Source organism: Furipterus horrens, unplaced genomic scaffold, assembly GCF_987537825.1.
Source record: "Furipterus horrens unplaced genomic scaffold, mFurHor1.1.pri manual_scaffold_13, whole genome shotgun sequence".
NCBI classification, from domain to species: Eukaryota; Metazoa; Chordata; class Mammalia; order Chiroptera; family Furipteridae; genus Furipterus; species Furipterus horrens.
The window spans coordinates 52138686-52151568 of NW_028327183.1; the positions used below are offsets into that span (position 1 = coordinate 52138686).

General features: G+C 39.9%; 1 pseudogene; it reads left to right on the forward strand.

Annotated features, from left to right (window-relative positions):
* Window positions 1-6071: 6071 nt before the first annotated feature.
* On the forward strand, window positions 6072-12596 carry LOC149995276 (uncharacterized; annotated as a pseudogene).
* Window positions 12597-12883: the final 287 nt, after the last annotated feature.

Genomic DNA, 12883 nt, shown 5'->3' on the forward strand with positions numbered 1-12883 from the left:
CATCTCCTCCCCATCTTTTTAAAATTTAGTTTTTCTTTCTGCACTGGATATTTCAAATTCTATCTGTTCTGGCATCATCTGGGATGTTTCCTACATGCTGAGCTCCCATCTTAACGGTCTTTACTGTTTCATTGGATGAAAAAGAAAAGATCTTAACATGCTACATGAGTTCCAGCCTAAACTAGGTCATCTCTTATGTCTGCTTCAAGTGATTCCCTTCCTTGTGGGTTCAGTTCCTGGTCAGGGTACAAACCTGGATTGCAAGTTCAGTCCTCGGTCAGGGCATGTGCAACAGGCAGCTGATCGGTGTTTCTCTTCTTGTCTCTCTTCCTCCCTTCCTGTCTCTCTAAGAATCAATAAGCATGTCCTTGTGCAAGGATTAAAAATTTAAAAAGAACTGTTTATGAAGAACAAATATTATTTCTTATTCTACAACATGTAGAATTTTCACTAGTTACTTCACATGAAGGTATTTTTTAAAAAACAGTTTAATTTCAAACTAACATGAAGGATTACAGAATGATTCACTGTTGTCTTTTTTCCCAGGACTCAGGAAAATTGATCATCCTCTTCAGCATGCCTTGCAAAGTCGAAGCATTCAGAAGAGTGTGGAACAATGCTGTGAACGTAGTATGTATGCAAATACTGTTAATTGGAACAAAGGCCTTTTCCTATTAAAGCAAAATCTTGATGTATTTGAGATACGTGAAAAATCTTTAAGATCAAATTTACATTTTGTAAACCAAAACAGAAGCTGTAACTTAACTAACTCTGATGATTTGAATGCAGATGGGACATTCATTTTGCATGCTAACCATGAACAATTTTATACTGAAATCACATTGCCTGTCAGTACCAAATCCATTAATAAGAAGTTTTAGGTCATTCAGCAACAGAGAACTCACAACATAGAGAAAGCCCATGTATGCATTGAATGTGGGATAGCCTTCGTGAAGAAGTCTCAGCTCATTGATCATCAGAAAGTTCATACTGGCGTGAAATCTATGGATGCAGTCATTGTGGGAAAGCCTTCTCCAGAAAAATTAATCTCACTAAACGTCAGAGAATTCATACAGAACTGAAGCAGTATGAATGCACTGAATGTGACAAAACCTTCCTCAAGAAATCACAGTTCAACCAGAAAACCCACATGAAAGAAAAATCTTACACATGTAGTGAATGTGCAAAAGTGTTCATCAAAAAGTCTCACCTTATTGGTCATCAGTGAATTCATACAGGAGAGAAACCCTATGGATGCAGTCTATGTGGGAAGACATACTGTGCAAAGTCTCATTTCAATACACATCAGAAAACTCACACAGGAGAGAAGCCTTATATATGCAGTGAATGTGGAAAAGGCTTCAGTGACAGGAATAGTCTTATTGCACATCATCAAACTCATACACGGGAGAAAAACCCCATGGTTGGGGTTTCCCTGTGTTGGAAGACCTTTTCTAAGAAGTGTTTGGTTGTTTTTCTTTAAGTATATGTTTATTCATTATGTTGTTACAGTAGTCCCCCTTTTTTTTCCCTTTGCCTCCCCTCTGCCCAGTACCACCCTTCCCTCCAGCAATCCCACCCCCCTTAGTTCATGTCCATGGGTCATGCATATAAGTTCTTTGGCTTCACCCTTTCCTATATTATTCTTACCTTCCCCCTGTCTATTTTGTACCAAACAATTATGCTTCTTAGTCCCTGCACCATATCCCCATTTCTCCCCCTTCCTCCTCCCAGCTGATAACCCTCCAAATGATCCCCATACCTATGAGTCTGTTCCTATTCTGATTTGCTTAGATGGATTTTGTTTTTATTTTTTAGATTTAGTTGTTGATAGTTGTGAGTTTGTTGTCATTTTAATGTTCATAGTGTTGATCTTCTTTTTCTTAAGTAAGTCCCTTTGACATTTCATATAATAATAGCTTCGTGATGATAAACTTCTTCAGGTTTACCTTGTCTGGGAAGTACTTTATCTGCCCTTCCATTCTAAGTAATAGCTTTGCTGGATAGAATAATCTTGGTTGTAAGTCCTTGCTTTTCATCACATTGAGTTCTTCTTCCCAGCCCCTTCTTGCATGCAAAGTTTCTTTTGAGAAATCAGCTGATAGTCTTACAGGCACCCCTTTGTAGGTAACTCTCTGTTTTTCTTTTGCTGCTTTTAAGATTCTCTCTATCTTTAACCTTTGGCGTTTTACTTATGATGTGTCTTGGTGAGGTCCTTTTTGGGTCTGGCTTCTTTGGGACTCTCTGTGCTTCCCGGACTTGTATGTATTTCCTTCACCAAATTTGTGGAGTTTTTCTTTATTATTTTTTTACATAAGCTTTCAATTTCTTGCTCTTCCTCTTCTCCTTCTGACACCCCTATGATTTGGATGTTGGTTCGTTTAAAGTTGTCCCAGAGGTTCCTGAGCCTCTCTTCATTTTTTTCAATTCTTTTTTCCACATTCTGTACTGGTTGACTGTTTATTTCTTCCTTCTGTTCCAAATCATTGATTTGAACCCTGGTTTCCCTCCTTTCACCATTGGTTTTGTGTGGATTTTCCTTCATTTCAGTTATCATAGTCTTCACTTCTTCCCTTATGCATTTGCCGTACTTAAGCATAACTGTCAAGTCTGAGCATTTTTATCACCAGTGTTTTGAACTCTGTGTCTGTTAGGTTGGCTATCTCCTCGTTTGTTAGGTTGGCTATCTCCTCATCGCTTAGTTCTACTATTGGAACCTTGATATGTTCCCCCTTTTGGGCCATACTTCTCTGTCTCCTCATCTTGACAGACTCCTGTGTTTGTTTGCCTCTGTGTCTTAGGTAGAGCTGCCTCACCTGTTACGTTGTAAGGGGCGGAACCCCTTACAGTACAGGGCGACCTATTTCACCACGTTGTGGCGCTCTGTGTGTGGTGAGGGGTCTGAAAGGGAACAATGCCTCTTGCTCAGCACTTGCCCCTTTTCCAGACACTTCTCCCACTTCAGTATGGGACTGGCACCTCTCTAGCTGTTGCCCTGGTCACTGTTCCCAGAGTGGGTGGGTCTGTTAACGTTCTAGGACCATGGGGGCCCTTTAAACAAGTGGAATCTGCTGAGAGACCAGCAATTTCTTCCTCCATCCCAACCCCCACTGGTTTTCACAATCCGAAGCAATGAGGCTTTATGGTCCCTGGCGCTGGGACCATGAGCTGTGCGGTCTGGTCTGGTGCTTGGAGCACTCCCCAGGTGTCCCTCCCTATTTTTTAAAACATGTGACTGCACTTTCCGCTGGCCTGCCGCTACTGCTGCTGCTGCTGTCGCCACCATACTGCATCCTCTCTGCCCCAGCTCCGCCCCTCCTACCTGTCTGGATGAGTATTTCTTCTTTGTTGGACTTTCATGCAGCTCAGATTTCTGAAACTTCTGGTTGTTTCTAGTTTTGAGATAGTCGTATTCCTTCTTAGTTGTGGAGATATACTCAGTGTGTCTGTCTAGGCTTCCATCTTGGACAGAAGTCCTCTAAGAAGTTTGATCTCACTATACTTTAGAGAACTCATACTGAAGAGAAACCTTATGCAGTGAATGTGGGAAAGGCTTCTCAATGAAATATGGCCTCACTGAACATCAGTGAACTCACACTGGAGAGATGCTTTTATATACAATAAATGTGGGAAACACTTCACCTTGAAGAAAAGTCTTATAACACATCAGCAAACTCATACAGAAGAGAAATTGTATACAATCAGTGGATGTGGGGAAGACTTGTCAATGAAATGCAGCCTCATTCTAGAGCAGCAAACTCCTTTGGGAGAGAAATCATATTTGATGAGTGTGGGAAAGGCTTCATTGTAAAGAGCACTCATCAGACATCAGTGAACTCATACAGGAGAGAAACCTTATATATGCAGTGAACGTAGAAAAGGCTTCAGTGACAAGAGTAGTCTTGCAAATCATCCAACTCATACAGGAGAGAGATCCTATGGATGCAGTCTATGTGGGAAAACCTCTAAAAATTTAACCTCACTAAATATCAGAAAGTTCCTACATGAGAGAAACCTTATCTATGCAGTGATGTGGAAAAGGCTTTTCAAGGAAGCATGGCCCCATCAGACATCAGCAGACTTATACAGGACAAAAGCCCTGTTTGTAGTGTCGTTTTGTGATGGTTGAAGTAGTGTGAGAGTAAAGGAGAAACACAACAGGAAGATTAAATTGTAGGTTTTCCCAAAACACATATCAAGTACATTCAACCTAAGATTCAGCTCGAAGCTCTCTGGGGTCTTCTCTGCTATACGGACTTCAAACCTCATGGAAACTGGCTGTACCCTAGGTGTTTCTGTCTCACAACTCAAAGGCATGGTCAATTTTTCCCCCCCAAACGGATGAATAGATAGCATCCCCTGCCTAGTTGGCCCTGGATAGGTTGCAGCTTCTAAAAACTTACGTAGTAGCTCTGTGCTTGTGACCATCTCTTGAAAATGAAAGAAGGCACTGGGGTACCCATATGGCATTTCTGTTTTTTGTGAATACCCAGACTAGGGATTGAACCCACAACCTAGGTATGTGCCCTGACTGGGAATCAAGCAAACTTTTTGTTACAGGATGACACTAACCAAATGAGCCACACTGGCCAGAGCATCCCCATAAACCTTTAGAAGTTTATATTATGCAGAGGGACTTATGGAACAGCAGCCTTAAAGTCAGTCAATTCATTAATTTACATTGAGTTTTTGTCAGATATTGAATACTTCCATTGCATCCAGTTCTGTCCCACAAGCTGAGAATAGTGTTGCTCAAAACAGAAGACTGCCTTGTGTCCTGGAGAGAACATTAAAGTAGTCAGGTTATCTTTAAGTGGCGCTTGTACACACCAGAAAATATATAAAAATGTCAGTATACACACATGAAATTGACAACGTTTTAGTCTGTTCTGGATGCTATAAGACAATACCAGAGCCTGGGTGATTATAAAAGCTGAAATTTATTTTTTAAAAGTTTTAGAAGCTGCATAGAGCCAGATCAAGGTACCAGCAGATTGGTGTGTGTTGAGTGCCAGCTTCCTGGTTCATAGAAGACAGTCATCTCTTGTGTCCTCACGCTGAAGAAGGGGCAAGAGAGCCCTCTAGATTTTTTTTGTAAGAGCAGCAATCAAGTTCAGTAGGACTCCACCCTCATGACCTAATCACCTCTGAAATGCCCCACTTCTTAGTACCATCACATTTGGGATTAGACGTAAATGAATAAATTTGGGGGAACACAAACGCTCCATAAGAAATATGGAGGAATTGTTTTAAGGGTTTATGCTAAATTCCTGTTTAAGGGGCTTATTATTTGGTGGAAGGGCAAGGAATACTCTTAATAAACTTTAAGCACCTTAATAAGTCACTTTGTTAAAAAGATTTTATTTGTTTTTAGAGAGATGGGAAGGAAGGGAGAAAAAGAGGGAGATAAACACCAATGTATGGTTGCCTCTCACACACCCCCAACTGGAGACCGTACCCGTGACCCAGGCATGTGCCCTGACTGGGGATCAAACCAGTGATGCTTTTGTTTGCAGGCCAGCGCTCAACCCACTGAGCCACAGCAGCCAGGGCAATACATTACTTTTTTTAATGTTCATGTGTTACCTCTCCAAGTAGATGAAAAATTCCTTGGCAAATTTTTTTCTCTTTGTATTTTACATTTTTCAAAACCAAATAAAAGCTTAGTCCCTCAGGTGCGCTAAACCACATTTCAAGTGCTCAGTAGCCATATGTGACTCCTGGCTACCTTGCTGACAGCACAATGGCTAACTGTATGGCTACAATTTTCATCATCCCAGTAAGTTAATACTGGGAAGCATCTTGTGGGCATGATTTTATATTTCCGAGCACAGAAAAATAAAAATATATATTGATTTGGAAAGTGAATGAAAGAGTTAAAATGTCTAATCGGTATTTTGCCACTGAAAGGAATGATTTGAAGGCGGTTGTAAGGAACAGTTGTCTCCTCCCAAAATTATGTGTGATTAGAGACGTTAGTTGAACACAAACTGGACAACACAAAAAAGGAAAGTATCCTCAGGATAAGAGGCATGACAAGAATCTTGGTCTAAGCATGGAGAATATGGGAGATGGGAGGTGAGATCCTTAAGGGATATTGGGGAGAAGAGCCTCTGCATTTGTGCACAGGACTATCATCCTTGAGAGCTGCCACCATTTCTTTTTTTTTTTTTTTTTTAATCTTTATTTTTTAGAGCAAGGAGAAGGGAGAAAGAGGGAGAGAAACATCAGTGTGACAGAGAAACAACTGGGTTGTTGCCCTTCGTATCTAGACTGAACCTGTAACCTAGTGTGTGTCCTGACCAGCAATCAAACCTGAGACCTTTTGGCTTGCAGGACAACACCCAACCAATTGAGCCACACCTGCCAGGGTGAGAGCTGCCACCATTTCAAAGACTCCAGCTCCACTCTTACCTGCTGAATTGGGACATGTGCTTTCTCTTCATTTTTCCTTTTCTATCTCCTGGAAGTGGGGCTCTTGGTCTCTCACTATTCAGAGTAGTTTCCCTTAATCTCGTAACTGTCCTGTACTTTCCCACCTATCCAAGTTATAAACAGCGAGTCTTGCTCATCGAATAGAGACAGAAGTTTACTTTGCCATATGGTGGCTATTTCAGAACTCAATTTCAGATACTGGTTTTGGGTAATTCATTCCTTAAGATATATTTTCAGGGACCAAACACTGTGCCAGGCACTGTATTACCCACTGAGGTTATATCAGTTAACATAATAGGCATAAAAACAGCCTTTGTGGACCTTTCAATCCAGTGAGGAAGACAGTAAGTGTATTATGAAATCTTTGGATGTGATGAATCCTAAAAGGAAAAATAAAGCTTTGTAATAAGTACTAATTTATTATAACTCATAGGTAGTAATTTATAGTAATGTATAGGTTGTAATGGAAGTGGGGGAGAGTCACTCCTGCTACCTACCTACCTAGGCTTTTCTGGATATAATTTGAGATAAGACAGATATGGAGGGGAGTCACCCATCATATTTGTAACCAGAGTTGTTACAAATCCCGGGGCTGTTTCTTTTGCTTTTTTAATTAAAAATTTTTTTCAGTTACAGTTGACACAGAATTGTATTAGTTTCAGGTGTACAACAGTGATTAGACGTGTATGTAACTTACAAATAGCCACCATTTAAGTCCAGCACAGCACTGTTTCTACTGATTGTAACAGGCTTCCTGCCTCAGAAACATAAATGAATGCAAATTCCCCAGTCACAACCCCTAAACCAAAAACGTCCTGGGCTGGGCTCCAGGACTATGCTTCTAAATACGTCCTGCTGCACACTTTATTTTTATATTCTTTGCCCTAAATGCTGGATTACACCTACATCACCACGCTTAACAATATACCTTTTAATGGGATGGATTTTGGTTGTTCCGTTGCCGTTGATTCCAGACTTTTACTGGCCTCAATTTAGTGGCCTTTTTCTGAGTCTCCACCCTTAACAACTCTTTAGACTCCTTTGTCTGAGCCTGTCTTCTCTTCTAGTTGGTGAAGGCTGGTCTCACCCCGTACCAGTTTCTTCTTGTTCCTGTTAAGATGCTTCCACCAATTCTTTTCCAGTCAGAGCTATCCGTGGGTGTCCATTTACCAGATGTATTATCTTGTCCCTTCCTAGGAGTGCCTCCTCTGCTGCTATACTGACACCTGGTTATTGTTCTTGTGTTAATTGTTAACTGGGCCCTGGCTGGCTTAGCTCAGTGGATTGAGCGTCGGCCTGCGAGCTAAGTGTCGCTGGTTCGATCTTCCAGTCAGGGCACATCAGAGAAGGAAAACTCTGACTCCAAAAAACCTCCGCTGCCTTGCGGCATACCTCTTCAGGGGAAAGGCTAAGGGAGTAAACCCCGACAGAAAATCCGGAGCCGGAGTCCCTAAGGCGGTTTGACGTTGTAGTCAACACCGGCAACTCCTGCGGCGCACCTGAAGCCAAGCTGTATTGACTCCGTCTTTCCCTCGGACCCTTCAGCTGCGAAGAGAGGGGGGGTCTGCTGCATGGGCAACAGCAGACCCTCCATATTATCCTGCCCAGGCTCTGTAGCTTCAGCGTCATCGCATGATGTCGATTCAACACGGGAGGAGACAGATACCATGTCACTCCCGAGTCGGACTGCACAGCCATTCTCGGCGGTGCAGATAGACTCTTAAGAAGCTACACCATCGTCTCTCGAGACGGACGGCTGCCGCCGCCGCCGACGACGGAATTGTTAACTATCCTATTTCCTCCTCTTCAGAAGAAGTATGTGTCTGTTCCTTCTACTTTTTCTCCAGTGCTAGAGATGTTTCCCTTTTGCTTTCTCTCGCCTCCGTAATCTATCACTCGTGGATTTCAGGTAACCCTTTTATGTGTTTTCCTTTGACTTTAATGTATAAAATACGGTGCAAAAATGCTATGTTCTGGAGCATTTTCTCAAACCGTTGTTGTTTTGCTTCCTGGCAAGTGTCATCAGTTTGGCTCAGATACACATAAAAATTTCCTACAGGATTGAACATTTCTGATGAGGACCCCACAAGCAATTGAATCATGTGAAGCTGGAAGAAATTACACGGGTGGGTATCAGCATTTCTGGGGACACACCTGACTGAAGACATTTCTGAACGGAAACTTAGAGCCAATCCAGAACACACCAAGACAGAGCCTCCCTGTTGCCAGATCTTTTCAGAGAACAGAAGAAAGTGCCCCAACCTCAGGTAACTTTGGGTTTGTTAATTTTTTTACTTTTCCATTAATGGATTTGTAGAGGCCTATAAAAAAAAAAAACACCACATTTGTTAGTCTGAGGAGTATACACATATATACCTTTTGTCTGTCAAATATATGAATGTGGTGTTTCTAGGGAAACAAGAATATTTAATTTCTTCACAGTATAAAAACTATTTAGTTGAATGCATGGATGCCTGAATGAATAATTACAAAATAATATTCTTGTCAGAGAAGGCGTCAGAGCTGGGACAGTGAATGAGGAACCTCAGACCACCCTCCACATGTGAGAATCCTTTTTCTTGGTCAGAAGTCTCCCCTGACTTCTGACCCCCGTTTATTTTACTTACATCTTGTTTGTGTATGCGTAGTTTTTTTCTTCCTAGGATTCTCAGATTGTCCTCTTGGTCCACAGTCACAGCGTCTCTGCCTGTGTTACCACCTCTTTTGCTGTGCAATTCCACTTCCTAGGCATCTCTGGAAAGACAGAACTTTGAACTCATCCTTTTGTGCCCTGTTTGGACATAATGCTTTCCTTCCATAAAATGCAATCCCACCTTGGATGCTATTTCCCCAGGATAATCTCCTTCCACGGTGCTTCGTTCTTTGCTCCCCTACCCCCAAGAAACAATCTTAACATGGTAAATGAGGCCTAGCTCAAACTACATCATAGTTTATGTCTGCTTCCATAATTCCCTTCCTAGTTTTCATAATTAAGATTTTGCTTCATTCTTAGATGTTATCAATGCATTTTTTGTTTTGAAGCTTTTTTCCACATCGTATTTTTAATGGTTTTACTTAGATTTAATTCATATACCAAACCATTTACTCATTTAAATTATAAAGTTAATTGGTTTTTAGTATCTTCATATACTTGTACAACCATCACCACAATCAATTTTAGAACATTTTATGTGTACATATTCTCATTGTGGCCTTCATTTCTGTAGCTTTACAGTAAGTTTGGAAATTGGAAGGAGTGAATCTTCCAACTCTGTTCTTCTCTTTCAAGACAATTTTGATAGCGATTACATCGAATCTGTCTATCAGTTGGGTAGTAATTCCATTTTAACCATATTATATGTCCTAATTCAGAATCATTAGGTGTTTTACTGTCTAATTTGGTCTTTAATTTCTTTCAATAATGTTATGTAAGTTTCAGAAGAAAAGTTTTACACTTCCCTTCAATTTATTTTCAATCATGAGATGTTTTTATTATGTAATATGTGGAATAGATTTTTAAATTCATTTTCCAATTATTTGCTGCTAGGTCATAAAAATAAAATTGATTATTTTCTCATATTCTGATGACACTTAGTCCCAGGTAATCAAGTTTCCCTGTCATATGAAATTGCAGTTTCTTTTTCAGTGATCTTTGTGATATGCTCTCATTTTGAGTAGAAAGTTTCCGTCCTCTTATTAAACACTCCTTAATGTGTTCCACACCTATGATTGCCTCCTCTGATTTTAGAATTTCATTATTTCTTTAAAACTTGCATTCTGATAGTGTAATATTGTTGAAGCTGACAGCTATACAAAAAAAAAAACAGAAAAAATAGATCTTGTCTTCACTCTTAACATTACTTGTTTTCAGTAGAAGTACTACAGTTCTCTATATATGTAATAATCATCTTAAACTTTGTTTCATAATGCACTCTATATTTTCCCCTCATTCTGGACTTCAGTAATATTCTTCATTTGATTAAGAGATATTTCTCCTACCCAGTGGCTCAAGCCACATAATTCCTGGAGTAATTCTTCAGTTCTCACTTTCATGAACCTTTTTATGTGTACCCCATTGATCCTACCTGTAAACTTTGTTTTCTCTTTAAGTATACATTGTGGCAAAATTAGGTTTACATAGAGTTTATTCTTATAATTTATTAATTATTGTATCATTTTCCATATGAGCAACTATAAACCTGCTTTTGCCCCACCCTGTACATCCTGATTTTGCCCACCTCTTTTGGTCCATTGCCTCTCTAACCATGTTTCATGGGTAGTAATTGTCTTTACTACTTTTCTTCAGGTATGTATACCAAAACTATTAAACCTGGATGACACACAAATTTAGCTCAATTCTGACACTATTCAAGAAATAGTGTAAGACCCTTCAAGTTGAGAGGTCAGTCCCATAAGATTGTCCTACTTCAGATGTCAATTGCCAGTCCATATTGTCACCTGTGCTTCTGACCAATTGGCTATAATTTGGAGGGCCTCATGAACTCTTCTTTGGGTTCAATTACTTTGCTAAATCAGCTCACAGTACTTGGAAAGATAGTTACCTATGTTAAGAATTTTTATAGAGGTTTAATCTCTAGGCCCACCCTCCTTTCCCATATGTTAATAGGTGGGGTTGAATGTCCAACCTTCTAATCAGCTGTTCTTTCTCATGACTCGCTTCCTCCTGAGGATATGTAGGAACGCTATGCTAAATCACGTCATTATCATAAACTCAGCTATAATTATAATGGTTTTTTATATTTTTATGTAGAAAAAAAGAGACACCTCTCACTTATTCTGTAACACAGAGGATTGTAACTAAATAGTTACTTCACATGAAGGCATTTTAAAAAAAGTTTTATTTCAAATTAAGATGATGAGATATTACAGAATGATTCACTGTTCTCTTCTTTCTTAGAACTCAGGAAAGTTGATCATCCTCTTCAGCATCACTTGCAAAGTCAAAGCATTCAGGAGTGTGGAGCAATGCTGAGAACATAATATGTTTTCAAATGTTAATCAGAGCAAAGATCATTTTCTATTAAAGCAAAATCATGATGTATTTGAGATACAGGAGAAAACCCTTAAAATCAAATTTGAGTATTAAAAATCTAAACAGAAGCTGTGAGTTAAAGGACTCTGCTGAGTTGAATGGAGGTTGGACATCCATTCTGCATGCTAACCATGAAAAATTTTATACTGAAATCACATTGCCTGTCAGAACCAAACCCATCAATAATAAGTCCCAGGTGATTTAGCAGCAGAGAACTCACAATGTAGAGAAAGCCTATATATGCATGGGATGTGAAAAATTCTCCATCAAGATATCTGAGCTCACTGATCATCAGAGAGTTCGTACTAGAGAGAAAGCTCATGGATACCGTCTGTGTGGGAAAGCCTTTTCCAGAAAATCGAGTCTCACTGAACATCAGAGAATTCATACAGAACTGAAGCAGTATGAATGCACTGAATGTGACAAAGCCTTCCTCAAGAAATCACAGTTCAATATACACTGGAAAACTCACATGAAAGAAAAACCTTATATGTGTAGCGAGTGTGGGAAACCATACGTCAAAAAGTCTGCTTATTAATCATTAGCAAACTCATACAGGAGAGAAACCCCATGAATGTAGTCTACATGGGAAGATCTTCTATAGAAAGCCTCATTTTAATAAACATGAGAAAACGCATATAGGAGAGAAACACTTTATGCAGTGAATGTGGGAAAGGCTTCCCAGTGAAGCATTGCCTCATCAGATATCAGCAAACTCACTGGAGAGGAGCCCTATGTATGTAGTGTTTGTGGAAAAGCCTTCACCATGAAGCACAATCTCACTGTACATCACCAAAATCATACTTCAGAAAAAACATATATGTGCAATGATTGTGGGAAAGGCTTCACTCCAAAGAATCATCTGGTTGAACATCAGCGAACTCACAAGGAGAGAAACCCAATGTGTGCATTAAATATGAAAAGGGCTTCCAAGTGAAAATGCAGCTGATTGTACATGAACAGACTCATACAGGAGAGAAACCTTATATATGGAGTGAATGTAGGGAAGGTTTCACAGCTAAGTAATCTCATCAGACATCAGCTAAAATGTACAGGAGGGAAGCCTATGTATGTAGTGTGTGTAAAAAAAGGCTTTACCATGAGCTGATCTCACTTTACATCAGCAGACTCATTTTGAGAAAAACCATGTATGTGCAATGAATGTGAGAAAGGCTTCATCATGAAGAGTCATTTATTTTTAAAAATATTTTAAATTGTATTTTTTCCAGTATCATTTAGCCCCTTTATACCTGCCCCCCACAAGCACCATACTGTTGTTCATGTCCGAGGGTCCTTTTTCCTTTTTGCTCAATCCCTCCACCCCTGCTCTTCCCCTCCTTAGCTGTCAGCCTGCTCTCTCTGAGTCTCTTTTGCTTGTTTGTTCAGTTTGTTCAT